The sequence below is a fragment of the Silurus aristotelis genome, assembly GCF_946808225.1.
Source record: "Silurus aristotelis genome assembly, chromosome: 27".
Lineage (NCBI taxonomy): Eukaryota > Metazoa > Chordata > Actinopteri > Siluriformes > Siluridae > Silurus > Silurus aristotelis.
Genome location: NC_139600.1, coordinates 7,546,303 through 7,567,079, shown reverse-complemented (window position 1 = coordinate 7,567,079; position 20,777 = coordinate 7,546,303). Strand labels below are relative to the sequence as shown.

Sequence of the window (20,777 nt, the reverse complement as noted above, 5' to 3'; positions counted from 1 at the left end):
CACATGGGACAGTGCGATTGCACTGTATTAAGGAGAGGATGACCGGGGCCATGTATTGCGAGATTTTGGGGAACAACCTCCTTTCCTCAGTTAGAGCATTGAAGATGGGTCGAGGCTGGGTCTTCCAACATGACAATGACCCGAAGCACACAGCCAGGATAACCAAGGAGTGGCTCTGTAAGAAGCATATCAAGGTTCTGGCGTGGCCTAGCCAGTCTCCAGACCTAAACCCAATAGAGAATCTTTGGAGGGAGCTCAAATTTCGTGTTTCTCAGCGACAGGCCAGAAACCTGACTGATCTAGAGAAGATCTGTGTGGAGGAGTGGGCCAAAACCCCTTCTGCAGTGTGTGCAAACCTGGTGAAAAACTACAGGAAACGTTTGACCTCTGTAATTGCAAACAAAGGCTACTGTACCAAATATTAACATTGACTTTCTTAGGTGTTCAAATACTTATTTGCAGCTGTATCATACAAATAAATAGTTAAAAAATCATACATTGTGATTTCTGGATTTTCTTTTTTTTAGATTTTGTCTCTCACAGTGGACATGCACCTACGATGACAATTTCAGACCCCTTCATGATTTCTAAGTGGGAGAACTGCAAAATAGCAGGGTGTTCAAGGACTTATTTTCCTTAGTGTGTGTGTGTGTGTGTGTGTGTGTGTGTATGTATATGTATATATATGTGTGTGTGTATGTGTTTATTTATTTTTTTCTCCTCAAAATATATCCTATATGTTAACTTCATTGACCCTTGCAACTCTTTCACTTTCTCACTCCCTCTTTCTCTCTTCTAACACGAACTGTCATTTGGATGGATGGATTTGGACTGTAATAAGTCTACTGCAATGGCTCAGGATCACAAGTTGCATTTAATCGCCGATCACTGCACACCTTGACATTGATGAACTGTAACGAATGGTCATTCAGTGCCACCCAGATGAGGACGGGTTTCCTTTCAAGTCTGCTGCCTCTGAGATTTTCCTTACCACAGTCACCACAGACTCAATCATTAGGGATAAACTTGGAATTATAAGGAACGAAATTACATTCTTTGGGACAAAGTTCATTGGTAAAAGTGCTATAGAAATAAAAATGAATTGAATTGAACTGCAGATAGGAACTGAAGTGAGCGTAGAATTGAAACTCAGGGGCTAAATGCATCCTGGTCCGGAGAATCTTTCTGATCTCGCTACTCATTTTGAAAATTGATCAAACCTCAGAATTTATTGCTTTCGGTCATGACTGAAATCCGCATTTCTCTGCGCATTTTCAGGGTTTGTTGCTCACTAGTGCTCCAACAGTCCTGAATTTTCTTTAATCAGACTGTCTTCCTATTTCCACACCTCCACTCCCTTCTGTTTACACACAGTCTTCTGATTAGCCTGCTTTAACAGCCAATAGGTAGGCAGGATGTCTGTTCTCCAGAATATCATGCCGCTAATATGGCCATCATTTCATGTCGGTTATTTAGCATTTCTGTCATGTTTTCCCACTTAGTTAAATAAGCACACAGACTTTTTCTTTAGCGTCTTCTGAAAACAAAATCTCCGTCATGCCAAGTGTTTACAGACTTTTGCCGTGAGGGGGGAAAAAAAAACCCCCCAGTGGCGATGTGATGTTTTCACAGACCACATGGAGAGATGGAGGTGCTTGTAATCCTACGCCCACCTGCTCCTGCACCTCATTTTTGTTTGGACACAGCTGCGATGTGCTCTGATGAAAAATATTCGCCCATTTGGCCTTTCAGATATGAGCAAATGATTCAGCTGTTAGCGTTTGATGCACACAGGATGCGGCAGACCAGCTGATCTCCGCAGTGCTCACGGGCGATATATTATATACTAATATTTCCACTGAGATATGTGCTGAAGCTTATGTGAGTTTATTTATTTATTTTTCTATCTTGCACGTGGGTGAAAACGTCATCCATTAGTAGGTCAGCGATCTTCCTGTGCCACTTATTTACCTTTGGAGATCTCCGAAGCATCGCTTTCTCTTCGAACGCGTTTTTAAACGTCATAATCTCATAAAAGTCAGGCATCATTTCTGCTATATAACCAGTGTGACTGATGCATGTAGTCCTGAGTTTCAATTCTCCATTACCTTCAGTTCCTATCTGCAGTTAGCGGGTGACGTTTTTCACCCACAGTCTGCGTTCCGATTCATCCCGAAGGTTTTCAGTAGGGTTGAGGTTGGATCTGTGACCGGTCAGATCTGTCTTAAGACTCAAAGTGAATGAAGGAATACAAAAAAGAAGGAAGTCTAAATAGAACAAAGTTGTATTCCTCATTGCAGGCTAAACCACCACTGAGCATCATTCAGCAGCTGATGCAACAGTATTTGCTTATTCACTTCCTGTCCTTTAGAGTTAATCCATACTACTACTACTACTACTACTATCAGTTGAGAATATTGGGTGGACGACGCTTGGAAATAAAGGCGTTTTTGCATACAAGTTCACACTGTAATCTGTTTGAACACAGCAGCTGTTTCCTGATAAGGTCACTGTAATAAAATGATGTTTTCTAAATGCCTCCTGCAGTAGGAGAAATCGATAACGAGATGGTTATATAAACAATTTTGTGTAAGACACCAGCAGGGAAAACGCACCAGACTAAACACTGCGTATACGAACACACCCCTAAAGGCACAAACAGGCAGCTTCTGGATGTTTGTAAAAATAAATGTTTGTAGTTCGAGATCCCGGACGTCTGATGCAGCGCGATCGCTTCATCTGTTCTCTTTCAATCGTCAGTAAGATGTTTCCGTGCTTTCGATACAACTCGGGGCAAGGCGCAGACTTTGCACACAAACAGAAACATCTGGAAACACTCAGACAGTGGGGGAGAAAGAGAGGTGTAAACGTGTCTAGAGAGTAAAGCAGGATCAGATGTGCTGCAGCGTTTGCAGTCCCGCCAAACAGACAAAAAGTCGAGAGTTCGATCTCGTTTTCTTAACGGCTGTTGCCGTTCTTCAAGGTCTCGTTCTCACAATCATACTTTAGTTTTTGTGGCTGTTTTTTTTTGTCTCGCTAGTCTTGTTTTATTACTTAAATGTACATGTTTTTGGGTCAAGGTTTCACATTCGGAGCCGTCTGTTCACTGTTATAAACGTATCAAGTTGCGCTAAACCACTTGATACTGCAGTGCCACTAAATCCCAGGATCTGAATGGCGTAAAGGACGGGTTTATGTTCACACATCATTTCTATAGTAAGAAAACGAAGAAAAAGTGAAGGGGATTTATACTTGTGACCTGTACTTTACAGTGCCGGTCGACCGTTTGATCGGCACCGATAGTTGATTGCTGGAATTATCGGCAAAAATCCCGATAGTTTTTCCGGCTTCCGGTTTGCTGTAATTACGAGCGCGGCCTCTAGAGGCGAGTCACCGATGCCGTGTGCTGTTTAAAAGCGCGCTATACAGTCAACCCCTGATAATTCGCAGGTTGACAAATAGAACGTTAGACCGCCCGCGAGTTCTGAGGGACCACTGTATAACTGTATGTATTAATATATTATTTAATTTAGCACGTCATGATTCAGTTTTTTTTTTAATTATACATTTCAGCTTTATTTTACTTTTTTTTTTTTGGTCCAGTATCCGCTTACAAACTATTGGATACCAGGATTTAAACCCCGACCTTCCGATCAGTAACCCAGAGTTCCCACCTTCCGAGTAATTGGCCTACTGCCAATTAACGTTCCCAATCGGAAACTAATCGAGTTCTGTACAAAACCGTTTAACAGAAGGAGTCTCCAGTGTCAGAGCTATGAAAACATCTGTAAACAGCTGTAAAAGTTTGTAAAAAAACCAAAAAAAACAAAAATGGTGTGTGGTGATTCTTAGGCAAAACAAAATTATTGTTTGACCAGGCATTAAACTTTGGACATAGAGTGGTTGGAGTTGATACAAACTAGAACAACGTATACAGAAGGCAAAAGGCAATAGAGCATTAGGGGGTGTGGTGTAGGCCAGGACAGGGTTGTTCTGCAGTGAGCGCACGGCATAATGTGAGAAAGGTAAGAAAAGGACGTCCCCTTTGCTATCAGTCGATTTGTCATTATTGAAAAGCACGTCGTGATCCATTAGAACTGCTGGATGAAGCCACTTATAAAGGATTCTGTGATGATCTGATCAGGTATTTTATATCCAGGTTGTTCAAGATTCTCACAGAATTCAAATAGCTCAAGGCGAAATAATAAGATGGTAAACTACAAATGAGGCAGATTCTAAATATTTTCCGTTTTGAGAAAAATAAATCCGTTTTTCAATCATGGTTATTTCATGTTTCATTTTTTACAAAGAATAAGAATGAACGCAGTGCACGAGCCCATCGTAGGGGAAAGACTGAACAGAGGACGTCGTAATGATAAAGGGACGTGTATGCATCAGTGCGAATGTTTTTTTTAAAAGATACGAGCGTGTATGCGGAACGCGAACGTGCGTTTGTTTAGTGAGAATCTTGCCTCTGCTGTGTGGTTACGCTCTGTGAGGCTCTGTGTTACAGGTGTGCAGCCTGAATGTACTTTAATTTTAGAATTTTTTTTTACATAGATACACATGCAGATTGTGTGTGTGTGTGTGTGTGTGTGTGTGTGTGTGTGTGTGTGTGTGTGTGTGTGTGTGTGTGTGTGTGTGTGTGTGTGTGTGTGTGTGTACATGCTTAGCGTTCTCAGAAACAGTTTCCCGGTTGTGCAAGTCAGAATCTTATTGCTGAGAAAAAAAGTGATGTGACTTGTTTTGTGGTCCGAGTTCCTCGAGAGTCTTCCTACAAAGCATGTGTTCTTATTTCTGTCTCACTCACTGACAGCTGTGACTTTTAGGGTCATGTCAAAGGGGGGGGGGGATGTGTGTGTGTGTGTGTGTGTGTGTGTTGCTGCAGGCTCATTGTTGCTAAACAGTTTACCCTTTCTCTTACTCTCTCTTTGTCTCTCTTTTTCTCTCTTTCTTTTGTTTTGATTTCCTCCTGTCTTACTGTCTCGTCTCCATTTTCTTTCTTTTTTCCCCCTTAAATTTTTCTTTGTTTTTGACTCTTTCATTCAGTCCTTTTCTCTCTCTCTCCCTCTCTCTACTCTCTCTATATTTTTACATTCTCTCATTTTACCACCTTGTTTTCCTGTCTCTCATTGATTTGCTCTGTCTTCTCTTACATAGTCATGATCATCTGTTTCCCTGGTTCTGTTCATCTCCCTCTATTTCTTTTCTTTCTTTTTGTCCTTTTCTGTCTTGTTCTATCTGGTCACCAGTGTTCTTTTTTTTTACCCCCTCTTTTCCTCTCTTGATGTTTCTCTTTTTGTTGACTTTCTTTATATTGGTCATAATGTCAATGTCATGTCTCTCTTGTTCTGTCTATCTCCTTCTTTTCCTCCACCTCTCCAGGCTCTTCTCAACCTGCTCCCTACTCTCACCTCAAATCACAATATCATCCGCAAACATCATAGTCCATTAAGACTCCTGTCTGACCTCGTCCATCAACCATCACCACTGCAAACAGGAAAGGGCTCGGAGCCGATCCTTGATGCAGTCCAACCTTTAAATTTTTTATTTTTACATTCTCTTTTTCCCTCCTTGTTTTCCTTTCTCTCTTTAAGTCTTTCCACATTATCTTGATCGTCAGTCTCTCTTGTTCTGTCCATCTCCCTCTTTTCTTTCTTTTCTGTCTAATTCTCTCTGACGAGACGCTTCTTTAATTTAATCCCTCTCTTGTTGCACTTTCTCTCTCTCTCTCTCTCTCTCTCTCTCTCTCTCTCTCTCTCTCTCTCTCTCTCTCTCTCTCTCTCTCTCACTCACACTCACACACACTCTTAGTCTTTTCCTGCCTTGCTTTTGATTTCTGTGCTCGTCTCTTCCTTTGTGTCCTTTTCTATCTTGGTCTGACTGCGTGTTTATATTTTTATATATATATACATACATACATACACATACATACAGTACAGACCAAAAGTATGGACACACCTTCTTATTCAAAGAGTTTTTTTTGTATTTTCATGACTGAAAATTGTAGATTCACACTTAAGGCATCAAAACTATGAATTAACACATGTGGAATTATATATGGAATTATATACATAACAAAAAAGTGTGAAACAACTGAAAAATGTCATTCTAGGTTCTTCAAAGTAGCCACCTTTTGCTTTGATTACTGCTTTGCACACTCTTGGCATTCTCTTGATGAGCTTCAAGAGGTAGTCACCTGAAATGGTCTTCCAACAGTCTTGAAGGAGTTCCCCGAGAGATGCTTGGCACTTGTTGGCCCTTTTGCCTTCACTCTGCGGTCCAGCTCACCCCTAAACCATCTCGATTGGGTTCAGGTCCGGTGACTGTGGAGGCCAGGTCATCTGGCGCAGCACCCCATCACTCTCCTTCTTGGTCAAATAGCTCTTGATGCCTTCAGTGTGACTCTACAATTTTCATAGTCATGAAAATAAAGAAAACTATTTGAATGAGAAGGTGTGTCCAAACTTTTGGTCTGTAGTGTGTGTGTGTGTGTGTGTGTGTGTGTGTGTGTGTGTGTGTGTGTGTGTGTGTGTGTGTGTGTGTGTGTGTGTGTGTGTGTGTGTGTGTGTGTGTGTATATATAAATAAATAAAAATAAAACATTTTTGTTTCTCTCACTCACTGTCTCTCTTTGGTTTTCTATTGTTTTCTATCCTGTCTGTGTGTCCGTTTCTGTCTTGTTTTGTCTGTTGTTCTTTCTTCTTTTCTTTTCTCTTTTTCCTCTCAATGTTTCATTTAGTTTTTGACTCTTTCATTATTTTTAGTCTTTTTCTCTCTCTCTCACTTTCTTTCTTACTCTGTCATGATGATCTCTCTTGTTCTGTCCTTCTCATTTTTCTATCTTACTCTGCCATTTGGAGTCTTTCTGTCAATTTCTCTTTTCCCTGACGTCGCTCTCGTATAATCTCTCTCTCATGTTGCGCACTCCGTCTTGTTGCTCGCGCTCTCTCACTCATCCTCTCTGTTGTATAAATATTAGCATCTGCTCCGGAGCTGACGTCAGAACATTTCTCTCTCTCTCACTCACGCTCTCACTCACACACACACACACACACACACACACCTTTTTACCTGCAAGCTTCACACACGTCCCTGCATCAACGTGCCCTAAAGCACACACTCGCGTCACTAATCATAAACACATGACCAGCTCCATCAGCATGGCGTAGGTGTGGCCCTGTAAAAGCCTACTCTCTATTTACGGATTTATGAAGCTTTTCAACTTCGTGTCATTTTTGCACCTAAACAGGATGTGAAACTAGAGATGTTTATGATGACTTCCTGTCCTTCCTGCACCTTCTCTCTTTAGAGTGTGCAGGTTTTCGTGTCAAAGCGTCTGATCTCTGACCTCTAACAAATCTTTGTCCTTGTCTTGCTTGCAGGTCTGAGGGTTGAGCAGTGAGGCTCTCACCGTGGCCTGACACTGGAATCGTAAGTTCTTCATTCACACACCATACATGTTGCACTTCTTTACACCTCGTGTGTATGGAGTTGAAGGTGGCCTGAATAATGCATGGCACGTCACAATTTGCTGAATTAAGTGTAAACAGATAGCATGGGCGGAGGTGCTGTCATTGATGAATTTTTAAAGAGCGCGAGAGAGAAAGAGAGAGGGGTGAAGAATATTTTATCATCAACAAGCGTCTAGCTGAGTGTGTAAGTGCTGCTGTGGCCTTGCGCAGCTTCTTTGCACCCACTTGAAGCTCATTCGGTGATTTCTTAACCTGGTGTTTATCCTCGCCTTTTGTCCGTTCAAGGTTTTGGAGGTAGTGTGTGTAAACAGGAAGTGCAATGTGATACCGAGGTAAACACACGCACTCTCTCTCTCTCTCTCTCTCTCTCTCAGAGCCTCTCAGCTACGGGGAACAGAGAGCTGATTAGTCTTTTTTTGTCACTACTGTAGAGTGTCACTAGAGGGTAGTGTTGTGAAAATTACAGGACACACATTAGCGCTTAGTGTTTCTCTCTTTAAAGTGTGTAGCGTTTAATACTGTATACATCACACTCTGCTCACGTATTCAGATTATGTAACTGAATTTTACAATTATTCATGAATAATTTTCATTTAATTTATTTACATCCTTTTAGTCTATTTGTCTGGCTGACCATACAGTGTTCTATCTGTTTCTGCTTATTGTTTGACTGTAGATGTTTTCTGTCCATTGGATGATTGATCGATCTGTCTGTACAGCTGTCTGTCTGCCTGTCTATCAATTCATGTCTGCATGCACATCTGCTCAGGCTGCTTCTTGTCTGTCTGCATGTCTGTCTCTAGATCTGTTTTTCTATAGATCTCTTTACCTGCATGACTATCTATTAATCTGTATGCCTGTCAGTCTATGGACCTGCTTGTCCGTCTGACTGTCTGAATTCTGACCTGTCTGTCTTGTATCTTATTTACCTCTGGACCTTCATATTGTTCAAAAGTCTAAAAGCATTGTAACACGATATGTATTTTTGCGTCGCACATCCGTATATACTGTCTCTTTCTCCATTATGCAGGTCAGAAGCAGGTCAGTGTCATGACCTGGCATAAAAACATACTTTCTGTATGAAGTAGGAAGTCATGTCAGGTTTGTCTTTTGAGAATCACCTCAGTACACCTTCAACTGAGACCTTAATGATGTTTAATCCAAAACGTGTTAAATGTATTTGCAGGGTTTAATCGTGTGTGAACGTTGTTTATTGTTAAAAGTGCTATACAAATTAAAATGAATTGAACTTAAGGTGGAGGTGGGACTGCATCAAGGATCGGCTCTGAGCCCTTTCCTGTTTGCAGTGGTGAGGTGAGGTCAGACTGGAGTCTTCATGGACTAGGATGTTTGTGGATGATATTGTGATTTGTGGTGAGAGTAGGGAACAGGTTGAGAAGAGCCTGGAGCGGTGGAGGTACATGCTGGAGAGAAGGGGAATGAAAGTCAGTATGAGTAAGACAAAGTACGTGTGTGTCAATGAGAGGGAGGGCAGTGGAGTGGTGCGGTTGCTGGGAGAAGAGGTGGAGGAGTTCAGGTACCTGGGGTCAACAGTGCAAAGTAATGGAGAGTGTGTTAGAGAAGTGAAGAAAAGAGTGCAGGCAGGGTGGTGTGGGTGAAGAAGAGTGATAGCAGGAGTGATTTGTGATAGAAGGGTAGCTGCAAAAGTGAAAGGGAAAGTTTATAGGACTGTGGTGAGACCTGCGATGTTGTATGGTTTAGAGACATTGACATGAGGTTTTCATTGGAAGTGATAAAGATGGACAGGATTAGAAATGAGTTTATTAGTGGGAAAGCGCATGTAGGACATTTTGGAGACAAGGTTAGGGAGGTGAGATGGTTTGAACATGTGCAGAGGAGGGACATGGGGTATATCAGTAGGAGAATGCTGAGGATGGAGCCACCAGGAAGGAGGAAAAGAAGAGGACCAAGGAGGAGGTTTATGGAGGTGGTGAGGGAAGACAATGCAGGTAGTTTGTTTGAAAGAGGCAAATGTAGAGGACAGGGGAGTATGGAGACAGATGATCCGCTGTGGCCACCCATAATCGGAGAAGCCGAAAGAAGAAGAAGAATCGTATGTGAACAAAATGCACAGTCTCTATTCTCGTGTTAGATTTTTTTTTCCCATGTAACACTAAAAGGTTCATATTTTTGTACTCATCATGTACATCAAAGCTTTAGGCCACGTTTTATGGTCTTCTATCACTCGTGCTCTAGCTGTGTGGTGTTCTGCTTTTGTTGACTGTGTCGTTTAGTCAGTGGTGTTTCCTTCGGCCGCACCGTTGTTGAAAGAACGTGTTCACAGTCTTGAAGAACGCTGGATTAATGGTGTGTTAGCATGCGTTACATTGGGGCAACATCCTGACTCTCACTTTACTCTGCTCCCACCAGTGGAGATCAACACTTCGTGAATAATAACTGCATGCTCATCAGGGTATACTTCCTGTTTACACCATATACACCAATCAGGCATACACATTATGACCACCTGCCTAATATTGTGTTGGTCCCCCTTTTGCTGCCAAAACACTTCTGAGCCATCGAGCATTAACAGGGTCGTAGGAGCCATCGGCCGCCTACGACCCTGTCGCTGGTTCACCACTGTTCTGGAGCACTTTTTATAGATACTGACCACTGCAGACCAGGAACATCCCACAAGAGCTGCAGTTTTGTAGATGCTCTGACCCAGTTGTCTAGACATCACAATATGTCAAACTCGTTTAAATCCTTACGCTCGCCCATTTTTCCTGCTTCTAACACATCAGTTAATTAAGGATAAAATGGTCACTTGCTGTCTAATATATCTCACTCACTAACAGGTGTCATGATGAAAAGATAATCAGTGTTATTCACCCTACCAGTCATAATGTTCTAATGTCATAATGTTCTGCCTGATCAGTGTATGTATGTAATGGATGAAGAGCTGGTAAAAGTTCAAAATGGTACACCGTTTTCAACGAAATGGAGATTTCTGGATAAAAGTCTCTCGTTGGCTGTGTAGGCAGAGCGATTCAATGTCTTAAATATAGACGCAAATAAAATCCTGTGTCATCGCGAAGTCTTGCCAACCTGCCTCGTTTTCCTGACTGCTTAGCTCGTTTTAAATTCTGACCCTTGCTTTGTTTATTGTTGAATATTTTCATACTTAGACAAGTAATTTTTTGAAAGAAACATAGGGCTGAATAAGAATTTTTTGAGCAATAAGTCTTGCCAACTTGCCTTGTCGTTTCCCAAACCGCATCTTTAGACTATTCTGATCTTTGCCTTGTTTAAAGATTTTTTAACCATAATAGCATTAATAACAGCGGTGAGATTTAGAGGCCGACCGATTCATCGGTTTTGCCGATTTAATCTGCACTGGTAGTTTCCAGCTGGAACAATTGTTTATCGGGCAAAATTTATACCCATAGTTTTTCAGGGTGGTGTCCATTCAATGAGCGGATGAAACGGTCTGCTGTCATTACGAAAGCACCTTCTAGAGGCGAATCACTGATGCCAACTGCTGTTTGTTTATACTCCTGCGGTGAGCGCTTTTTATTTATTATTTTTAGAATTATATATTCATATTTATTTCATGTTCATGATTTAGTACTGTTTTTTTTTTTTGTAGTAAAGTTCAGTTTGTTTTTTGTTTCAGGTTTTTTATTCAGTATTCATTTGAATCTGTTTAATCGGCCACTGTTTTTGTAATTTAACTAATTTAATCGGTTGATTAATCGGCTACCGGTATGATCCAACCTGACTATCAGTATCAGTAAAATCCAAGATCAGCTAACCTTTAGTTACAATCATCCTAAATCTCTGTGTCATGTGCCTGATGACTGCGAACAAGAATCCTTTATACTGATGGCCCTCGATATAGAGTTTTGTTGTAGCTTTTCAGCGTGACTATGCTGAACGCTTTTTAAAAGCCTCTCTTTTTCTCTGTCTCTCTCGCAAACACTTATCCTTGCCGATCGATAGAAAGGCATGGTGCTGACACTGTGGAAAGCAATATTCATAAATAATGAACGCCTCAGCCTTTCACCCCGTCTCTCATTCCTTCTGTCAAAAGGAACTTACAAAAACCACAGAAACTGAGACTGCTTGCATGCATGAACTTCAACTTTGAGGCAAATGACCATTGACCTTGAACAGCATGATTTGTAGGCCACGGTATGGCCAAAATGTATTGACACTCGACTTTTCCAGCCATATGTGGCTCTTCCCCAAACTGTTACCACAAAACCAGAGGTAGACAATTATTTAGGATGTCTGATGCAGCAGCACTCAATTTTCCTACACTTCTTCTAGAAGACCCAAAACTGTTTTAGCATGACAACAACTCTAAGAACAAATCTCCATGAAGATTGGAAGTGGAAGACCTCCTGCTATTTAGCTCCGATCTCAAGCCTATTGAATGTCTTTAGGATGAATAGGAACACTTACTGCACCCTAGGCCTCCTCGCCTCACCTACCTGACTTTATTAACACTCTTGTGGATGAATGAGCTAAAATCTAGTGGAACATCTCCCCAGAAGAACCGCAAACAGGGACCGAATGTGGAACAGGAAGTTCAAAAAGGGCACAATCAATCTTATGGGCAGGTGTCCACAAACTTTTGACACTTTGTTGTCGTTTTATGCGTTCAACAATATCCAGATGACGAGTGTCCAGAAAATAAATAGATAAATGAAAAAAAAGGAACGACCATTTTGCTTTTGCATTCACTTTAGCCTGCTGATGTTTTGCACTGTGTTAATAATTAGCTGCATTAGTGTTCACCCCAGGAAGCCTTTCTTTCTGAATCTTTTTAGCCGCCCCCTTGCCCCCCCCCCCCCTTTTTTTTTTTGCGCAAACCAACACTATCCCACTCATTATTCTTCTCCTCTATCTCGGTCCTCACCTTGAGCGGCGCTAACTGCAGTTGATTCCGTGAGTCTGGATTTTGTGCTACAGCGCGTGTCCTGTGCGACGCTCGACTGAGCAAAACCCACTGGCTGCATACTGAGTAGGCAGGATTCACCTATCGAGAGGGACTCTAAACTCTCCTGGGAGAAATTGGGGATGATTCTGTGGCATTACAGTGGTTATGGAGTGTAGAATTTACTAATGGGGACACGTTTTGCTCTTTCCTGACAGACTACTTTTGAACATTTGATGTTAAATGAGCTGCTAGTCGAATATACAACAAATAATTTAATTTACCAGCCCAGCGGGAAAGTAAAGACTCTAATGAAGTAACAGAGACTTAGCTTATCTATACGATTGGTCTGATTGAACCTCGAAGCATGACGGGTTTTATTTACACTGTATGGAAACCGCATTTAAAAAAAACAAGCCACGTTAAAGGGGGTGTTTATTTTTGGAAAAAGGTTTTGCTACCCCTAATTAATATATTTTTTATAGAAATATATATCGAGAACAATGTTTTTTTTTTTCTTCTGGTCAACCATATTTAGAAATGGCAGCCGGTGGCCAATTTAATGGGAGTTTATTATTATTTTTAGTAATTAGTTAATACGAGATACAGATAATATCTTAAGCATTAATTGAACGTACCTACCTGTAACAAACTGGTTGCAGACTCGCTAACAATACAGTTCCAACGAGATACTTGTATTCTTTGTCCAAATGTTCTTCTCATTCTCTCTTCAAAAGTAGAAACATTTTTAACGAATGAAATATATGAAACTAAATTAAGAACGAAGGATAAGAACTTAAAGCCCCTCGCACCAAGCCGACGATCGGAACGTCGGGGGGTTTTTGAGCGTCGGTTTTCCTTCGTTTTTCCGCTGCATTACGCACAGTTGGCTTCTGTCAGACGACGTCAGCTGTTTTGTTTTCTCTTCCCCCGCTGTTTCTGCATGTTAAATTGGAGGCGGAGCTCGTCGGCGAGGAAGAGAAACGATCGGTTATTCAGTTTAACAAACGCTTAAAAAAACGGAAGCAAACGATGACTGAGTAACGGGGAAACACACACACGTGTCATTCTTGCAACGTGATTGAAAAAAGCTAAATGAAGCGGTTAATAATGATTGCGACAGGTTGTAGATGCTTGATTAATATATTTACAGTTTCAGCTCTTCCTGTTTCCCTGTTTGGGTGCTGAATACAAACTACTGCTACCTGCTGGTATGGTCGGGTTTGATTCTCTTATGCAATCACAGAACGTACATGCCTGGCCCCTAATTAGCCTAATTTCAGAACAACCTGCCGATGGCCATTAATTAAAATATGCCAAAAATTGTTCAGCCAGTCGACCTCTGTCTGTCGGTTGACCTCTGCAGTTTTACTCACATTGGTGACTGATAGAGCATGGCTGTGAAGAAAGGCAAAAAAAATTTTGCTAAATCGTCCTTATGTAGCGGCATATCGCGAAATACTTTTGTTTAATTCTGTGGTCGCACACTTTTCTAACAACTTCAATTACAAAAATATAACATTTTCTGGCCTTTTCCCTTTAAAGACTGTGTGAAATGCTCTTTGGGGTTTATCAGCTTATTTACAGTGACATATACTAAATTTGATTGCGATAATAATCATAACTAGAATAATAATGCACTTTTTCAACAAGATTCTGGAAGGTGAGAGGAATGGAGAAGGAGTGTGCTGGTACCAAACTTTAAGAATAAGGGAGATGTGCAGACCTGCAGTAACTACAGGGGAATAGAGTTGATCAGTCACACCATGAAGTTATGGGAAAGAGTAGTGGAAGTCAGGCTGAGAGAGGAGGTGACCATCTGTGAGCAACAGTATGGTTTCATGCCTAGGAAGAGCAGCACAGAAGCATTATTTGCTTTGAGAATGTTAATGGAGAAGTATAGAGAAGGTCAAAGGGAGTTGCATTGTGTTTGTGGATTTAGAGAAAGTGTAGGACAGTGTGGAGAAAGAGGAGTTGTCTCTGAATGGGAGTCCTAATGGACTATAATGTTTGTGGATGATATTGTGATTTGTGGTGAGAGTAGGGAACAGGTTGAGAAGAGCCTGGAGAGGTGGAGGTACATGCTGGAGAGAAGGGGAATGAAAGTCAGTAGGAGTAAGACAGTGTGTGTGTGTGTGTGTGAATGAGAGGGAGGGCAGTGGAGTGGTGCGGTTGCAGGGAGAAGAGGTGCAGAAGGTGGAGAAGTTCAGGTACCTGGGGGTCAACAGTGCAAAGTAATGGAGAGTGTGTTAGAGAAGTGAAGAAAAGAGTGCAGGCAGGGTGGAGTGGGTGGAGAAGAGTGATAGCAGGAGTGATTTGTGATAGTAGAGTATCTGCGAGAGTGAAAGGGAAAGTTTATAGGACTGTGGTGAGACCTGCGATGTTGTATGGATTAGAGACAGTGACATTGAGTAAAAGACAGGAGGTGGAGCTGGAGGTGGCAGAGCTGAAGATGTTGAGGTTTTTATTGGGAGTGATGAGGATGGACAGGATTAGAAATGAGTTTATTAGAGGGACAGCGCATGTAGGACGTTTTGGAGACAAGGTGAGGGAGGCGAGATTGAGATGGTTTGGAAATGTGCAGAGAAGGGACATGGGGTATATCAGTAGGAGAATGCAAAGGATGGAGCCACCAGGAAGAAGGAAAAGAGGAAGGCCAAGGAGGAGGTGTATGGATGTGGTGAGCGAAGACATGCAGGTAGTTGGGGTGAAAGAGGCAGATGTAGAGGACGGGGGTTATGGAGACGGATGATCCGCTGTGGCGACTCCTAATGGGAGAAGCTGAAAGACGACAATAAATATACACTTTCTTGGTGCTTTGCTCCGTAACCTGTTAGCAAGTGAATCGCTTTAATGCAGAGTAATGATGAGTTATGGACGACTGGGGGAGTCCTTGAGTTATGTATTTATTTATATATGTATCTATTTATGTATTTATTTATTTTTTAACAAAAAGGAAGCACCTGCTTTAGGTGTTTTCTTTAGACATATTAAAAGATATAGAAGGTCGATTTACAAATCTGTTCACCACATGACCTTTGTCTTGCTCTGCTCTGTACCAGTAATAGCAGTTTTCTATCCAAAACCACTCATTTACCCCATACAGCTCTGCCTAAATTCATATTAGCAGAACATTAGGTCCTGCTGTTTTCCTTTATCATGCAAGGTGATCTGTCTGGTTATTATTCGCAGCCTATTTATAGCAAACTGGCCTGTTGCCTGGAGCCGTGGCGCCTGATATGGGCCCCCGAAACGCAAGCCGATTGCACACAGCAGCAGCCCCCCTCTTTCCTTGCCCAATGGGGCAAAGTCTTCATCAGCGTCCCCATATAAGCCCTGATTGCGATTTGCTAATGAATTGAATGATTTGCATATCTCCCACAAGGCTCCCGGGAGTCCCTAACTGGCGACTAATCAACTTTGAGTGCCTGAGATCACTGCTTTGAGAAGTGATTGAGATATTGAGCGAGATTTGAAAGTATGAACCAAGTTCGTAAACGTAAAAGACAATGACGTAGATGTCTAAAAGTGGGTTTTTTTTCTTCTTCTTTTCTTTCTTTTTTTTCTATAAATGACTTGTTGGCTTGATCTTATTTGTGCTTTTTTTTTTTTTTTTACTTTTTTGTTTTCTTTCTTTTTCTCCCCTGACATACTGGCAACCGAGTGTTCTTTCAGCAAAACTTTGAGCACATCTAAAGCAATTTCATGCCACTTTTGTAATTTCTTTCCCCCACTTAGGATAATTTGTTCGTTCCACGCCTCAGAATAGTATCGATTCTGCATAAGTTGTGTGGGTCTCACCCACATGTTTTATTGCAACTGTTTTTTAGCTTTGAGACAAAGCAGCTTAGATCCCAAACTGAATTTATGGTCAACCTTCACCCGACCATCAAATCTGCACACGTGTAACTTGCCTATAACTCAAGGCGTGTAAAAGGTACACTAATCATTTTCAAAAGTTCGGAGGCATCTTCGTGACATTTCCAACAACATTAACACCAGACTCCTGCAGGCGGCGGTGGAAAGAAAAAAAGCAATATCCTTGATTGTGTCTCACTGGAGCCAGCTCATGGCCAGAGACCAAAGTGAGAAAAGCAGAGAGAGGGAGAAAAAGGTGGGAGGGGCTTGCGAAGAGGCCGGATGACAAGATGCTTGGAAGAGCAGTGTGTATTGGGGACGTGAGAGAGAGAGGATGCTAGACAGATGAGAGGAGACTGTGGAGAGCATCGCTAGTGCCTGAGAGATAAGTGAAGGGAGGGGGAGGGAGGGAGGGAGGGCGAAAGTGGAAGTGCCGCTTTTTTTTCTTCGTTCTTTATTTGTGAAAGCAGCACTTACCGGCTGAGATCAGCTTCCTGCTACAAGTGCATCTTCATGCGTAGGTGCGTCGGGTTTCTGCAAGACTCGATCCGGTCTCGGCATTGACGAGGCTTTTAGAAAGTTGCCGTAGAGTTGCTAGGAATGTAGAAAGATACGTTTTCGAGTCGGCCTCGACTCTCCGATATGGCGGCTTACTTCTGTATTTAACCTTTGACTCTTTCTAAAGAACGATCCGTCGTCGTGATCACATGAACTCTCGGAAGTTTCCCGAGCAATTTCCACCTTGCCAAAAAGAAGTTGGAGAATTCTAGGCGTTTCTCCTTGGATTATATCTCCCCGTCTTGGCCTGTCTCTTTGACTCTTGATGAGTGGGTCAATGTGTGGCTGTGGCTGTAGCTTTATTTCCTCGCTCATGAAGAGGCTCGGTCGCACGACCTGCTGCTCGGACCTGCTGTCCTGCAGCCACACGTCAGAACATTTGCAGCGTCTGGCTATCGGCTGCCCACCCCAGCGCAAGGTAATCCTGTCAGGTTTGGTCAGGGGGACTCTACTCTGGTTTTGGTTACTCTCGTTCTAACTGGTGATGATGATCCCATTTAGTTGATGCTATTTGAACAAAATGTTTACTAACAATGAGTTGATCTCAATGCTCTATAGATCCATGTTCTCGATCATTCTGCTCCATTTACTCCTGTAGGAGACACTAAAGTTTTACCGCTGACGATCTAACATCCATTATCCTACACTACATATCAAATATTCCAAGCACTAGGACCATTATCGATTTGGACTGCTTTTATTGGCTTCAGACTTCCAGCTTTTGTGGTTTAAAAAGGCTTCGCATTGACAAGCGCTCTCTGATTTCACCAAGCATGGCTGACCTTGCAGTGGTGGTGGGTTTTTTTTTTTTTTTTTTTTCCTCCCCTCTCTCAGATTTTATTTGTCCATTGGCCAGACCTGCGAGAATATTTAAGTGTACAATAATTGATTTTGTAATGGAACCAGGTGATTTAAAGGCTGTCTTGCTGCCTTGACAACCACAGCATCCACTTTGATTTGGATCGCGTTCTAAATGTTTTTTTTTTTTTTTTTTTTTTCTTTTCAAAAGACGCTCTCCTCTTCATCCCCCTCCTCGGTCTTCCGCTTCTGTTTCGTTGCTCGACGAGTTGACTAAAAGAAGATAAGTGGAAGAAGTCTTTAAATCTATGAACTTGCTGAGCTGTTTTCCTGCCGTACCATTTTCTCGAAGGCCCGACGTGTTTAATGTTCCATTTAACACGCAGCCTCTCAGGATCTCACATAATACTCGTGAAGAGGTCATGGCGGCTTGACATTTCGGTTTCGCTGTGCAGTTGCTAACGCCGCACTATTCCGACACCCTATTCAGGGCCAGCTAATGGTTCAGAACGAAGATGAGTGGGCTGTGCTCTAAATCTCTAATTAGTATTTAAAACTAAACTTGAAAGAGAATTTTTTTTTTCCCCCCCCATACTGCAAGCAGGAATCTGTTTCTGCTTATTCGGAATTAAATCCATTATTGAAATCGGTTATTAATGATAGGATTTCGGACTGATGAACAACAAAGTAGGCATATTAAAAAGTCCGGTATTTTTAATACACTAAAATAATTGTTTAAACTTATTTATGAAATCACAATTAGAATATCATTTGATTCATTTTCTCATTGCCGCTTATTAACTGCATCGCTTATAGTATTGAATTCATGCCATTCGTCACCATCAGGCAGGTCTAAGCGGCTCTGCATTTCAATTTTGTCCACCAATCTACACTGCTTTATCACTCGAATGGCCAATTTTTAGTGTTAACACACTACTCGCACTATTTATACTACGAAAAGGTGAACATGTATGTAGGACTGAAACGATTCCTCGAGTAACTCGATTAATTTGAATACAAAAATGAATCAAGACAAATTATTTGCCTTGATGCTTCGTTCTTTTTTTTTTTTTTTTTTTTTCTTCATTTAACTACTTGCTTTTTCCTACGGCCCATCATTGCTGATGCACCGCCCTAAACTCTAAAGCGCTATGGACAGGTAACACAGAAAACGCTGCAGAATGAAAAATGGAGAAACTGGGAGAAAACAACACAGGGTGATGAGAAGATTCAGCAGGAAGTTTCCAAAGTTTGCGATTTCAAACTTAGTCATTTAAAATTGATTTTTATATTTTTATTCATATACAGTGCTCCCAAAAGTTCCTTTTCAGCGGCCGTGTAGAGCATGGAGTAGAGCACGTTTTTAACGTGCATGAGAAATTTCAAGCTGCTTTCCCGAGACAAGGAAACCACATCGCGATACTGTGAGATTTATTAAATAAATAAATGAGTGAGAATTATTGTTTAATTAAACGAATATATTCCCATAACCTTCTCCACCAGGGCCACTGCGGAGGGACTTTTTGAACGCACTGCATTTGTATTTTGATGTAATGCGGCAATGAAATGCACTAAATGGGTTTAGTTCGCACTGATATTTTTATTGCTGGAATTGCACACAAGAATGTCCTTTTTCTAAAAAGGAGAAACACTTTGCTTATTTGTTTTAAAAGACTAGCCTTATTTTCTTTTAGTTTTGCTGTTTAATAAAGAAAAAGTACTTATCATATTAATCGATGGGATAATCGCTAGAATACTCAATTGGTAAAATAATCGACAGCAGCAGCCCTACGTTTATGCGATCTGGGATACACCTATAGATTCCTCAGCCATCAGAATTGGAATTACTAGGCTTGAGCACAAAAAGTTCGTAACGACTAACAAACAAACTCATTTGATGCCATAGACTTAGTGGACTCTTGGCAAGTGGCACCTCGAAAGGAAGTCATTTTGAGGCCCGAATTGCAGTCTAGCGATTTTTTTGCATTTTTGCAAACTTCATTCATTCATACAGATAAGACCTATGAACGCGAAGGTTAAGCTTGCATAGAGTCGGTTGAGCTCTGTGAGGACTTGGCTGTCAGATCCGTATTGCGTTTCACCTTCAATATCGTTAATGGAAAAAACGGGGTTCGGGATTCCGATATTTTCTATAATAAAGGTTTCACGTTTCTTTCCTGAGCCCGAGCTCGAGACCGAATCCTTGAATAGCACTAGGATCGATTCATATCCTCTTCAATGAAACGTACACTCAAGGACACGAGAAAGCATTCGCAACGTATTGATAGAGATACAGGGATAGAAGAGGACTGAACGCTTAATGCTACACCGAGAGCGGCAAAAATTTATATCCAGAAATTCAGGACATGAAGCTAGTAACTTTTATTATTTTGTGTTTTTTATGACGCTGCATTTATTCAAACTGCACTTTGTGTTTACTGTTGTAGTAGACAAATGCTATAAAAAGAGAATGGAGCTGAGAAACGCAGAAAGCGAACACGCTTAATTATACAAAATATGCATTGGTGTGCAAAATGTATAATCATTAGCTAAAAACCACAGACGTGACTAATAATGTAATTGTTTACTGCAGCTTTTAGTTTTAGTGTTTGTTAATTATTCATGATTCTACACCATTTTCACATGATGAGGATTATACAGTTTTTACTCACCGTGCTAATGTTTCTTTTCATGTGCTCGTGCATCACTGTGCTACTTCCATCCTACAAAAACGCTTTGCATAACTTCCAGGTACAGTTTTATTTGTTGCGTTTCATATAAAATGCTCCCATCGACCATGAATGACTTGGGAACGGAATTTTTTTAATTTTTATTTTTTTCCCCTCCTTTTTCCCTGCTGCCGGTTAACCGTACTTACCGGCATTTTTCCCAAGCGGCGGTGTTATCTTACCGTCACGCTAACTCGAGCAGCCCAACTAATCGTTGCCAACAAATTTCATTATTGATTATTATCTATGAGTTGTTTCAGCCTTAGTGCAGTTGGCATTCACATTCATCCCAAACGTGTTCAATAGGGTTGAGGTCAGAGCTCTATAGCAGGTGATCTTCCACTCCAACCCACGTGAAGCAGATCTTCATGGAACTGGTTTTGTGCACACGGGCCTCAGTTTTCAGTTCAAGTCAAGTTCTACTACTTGAGTTCTAATTCAAGTGAAGGGAACATTT

General features: G+C 41.4%; 2 protein-coding genes across 3 annotated transcripts in view; both read left to right on the top strand.

Annotated features, from left to right (window-relative positions):
* Positions 1-20,777, top strand: part of LOC310721180 (craniofacial development protein 2-like) — a 437,392-nt gene that overhangs the window by 145,936 nt on the left and 270,679 nt on the right. The window lies entirely within an intron of this gene.
* fbxw7 (F-box and WD repeat domain containing 7) overlaps positions 1-20,777 on the top strand; it is a 145,779-nt gene that overhangs the window by 16,107 nt on the left and 108,895 nt on the right. Inside the window, exon 2 of the mRNA XM_083532538.1 lies at positions 7,385-7,433. The gene's annotated coding sequence lies outside the window, so the exon portion shown is untranslated. The remainder of the gene's footprint in view (positions 1-7,384; positions 7,434-20,777) is intronic.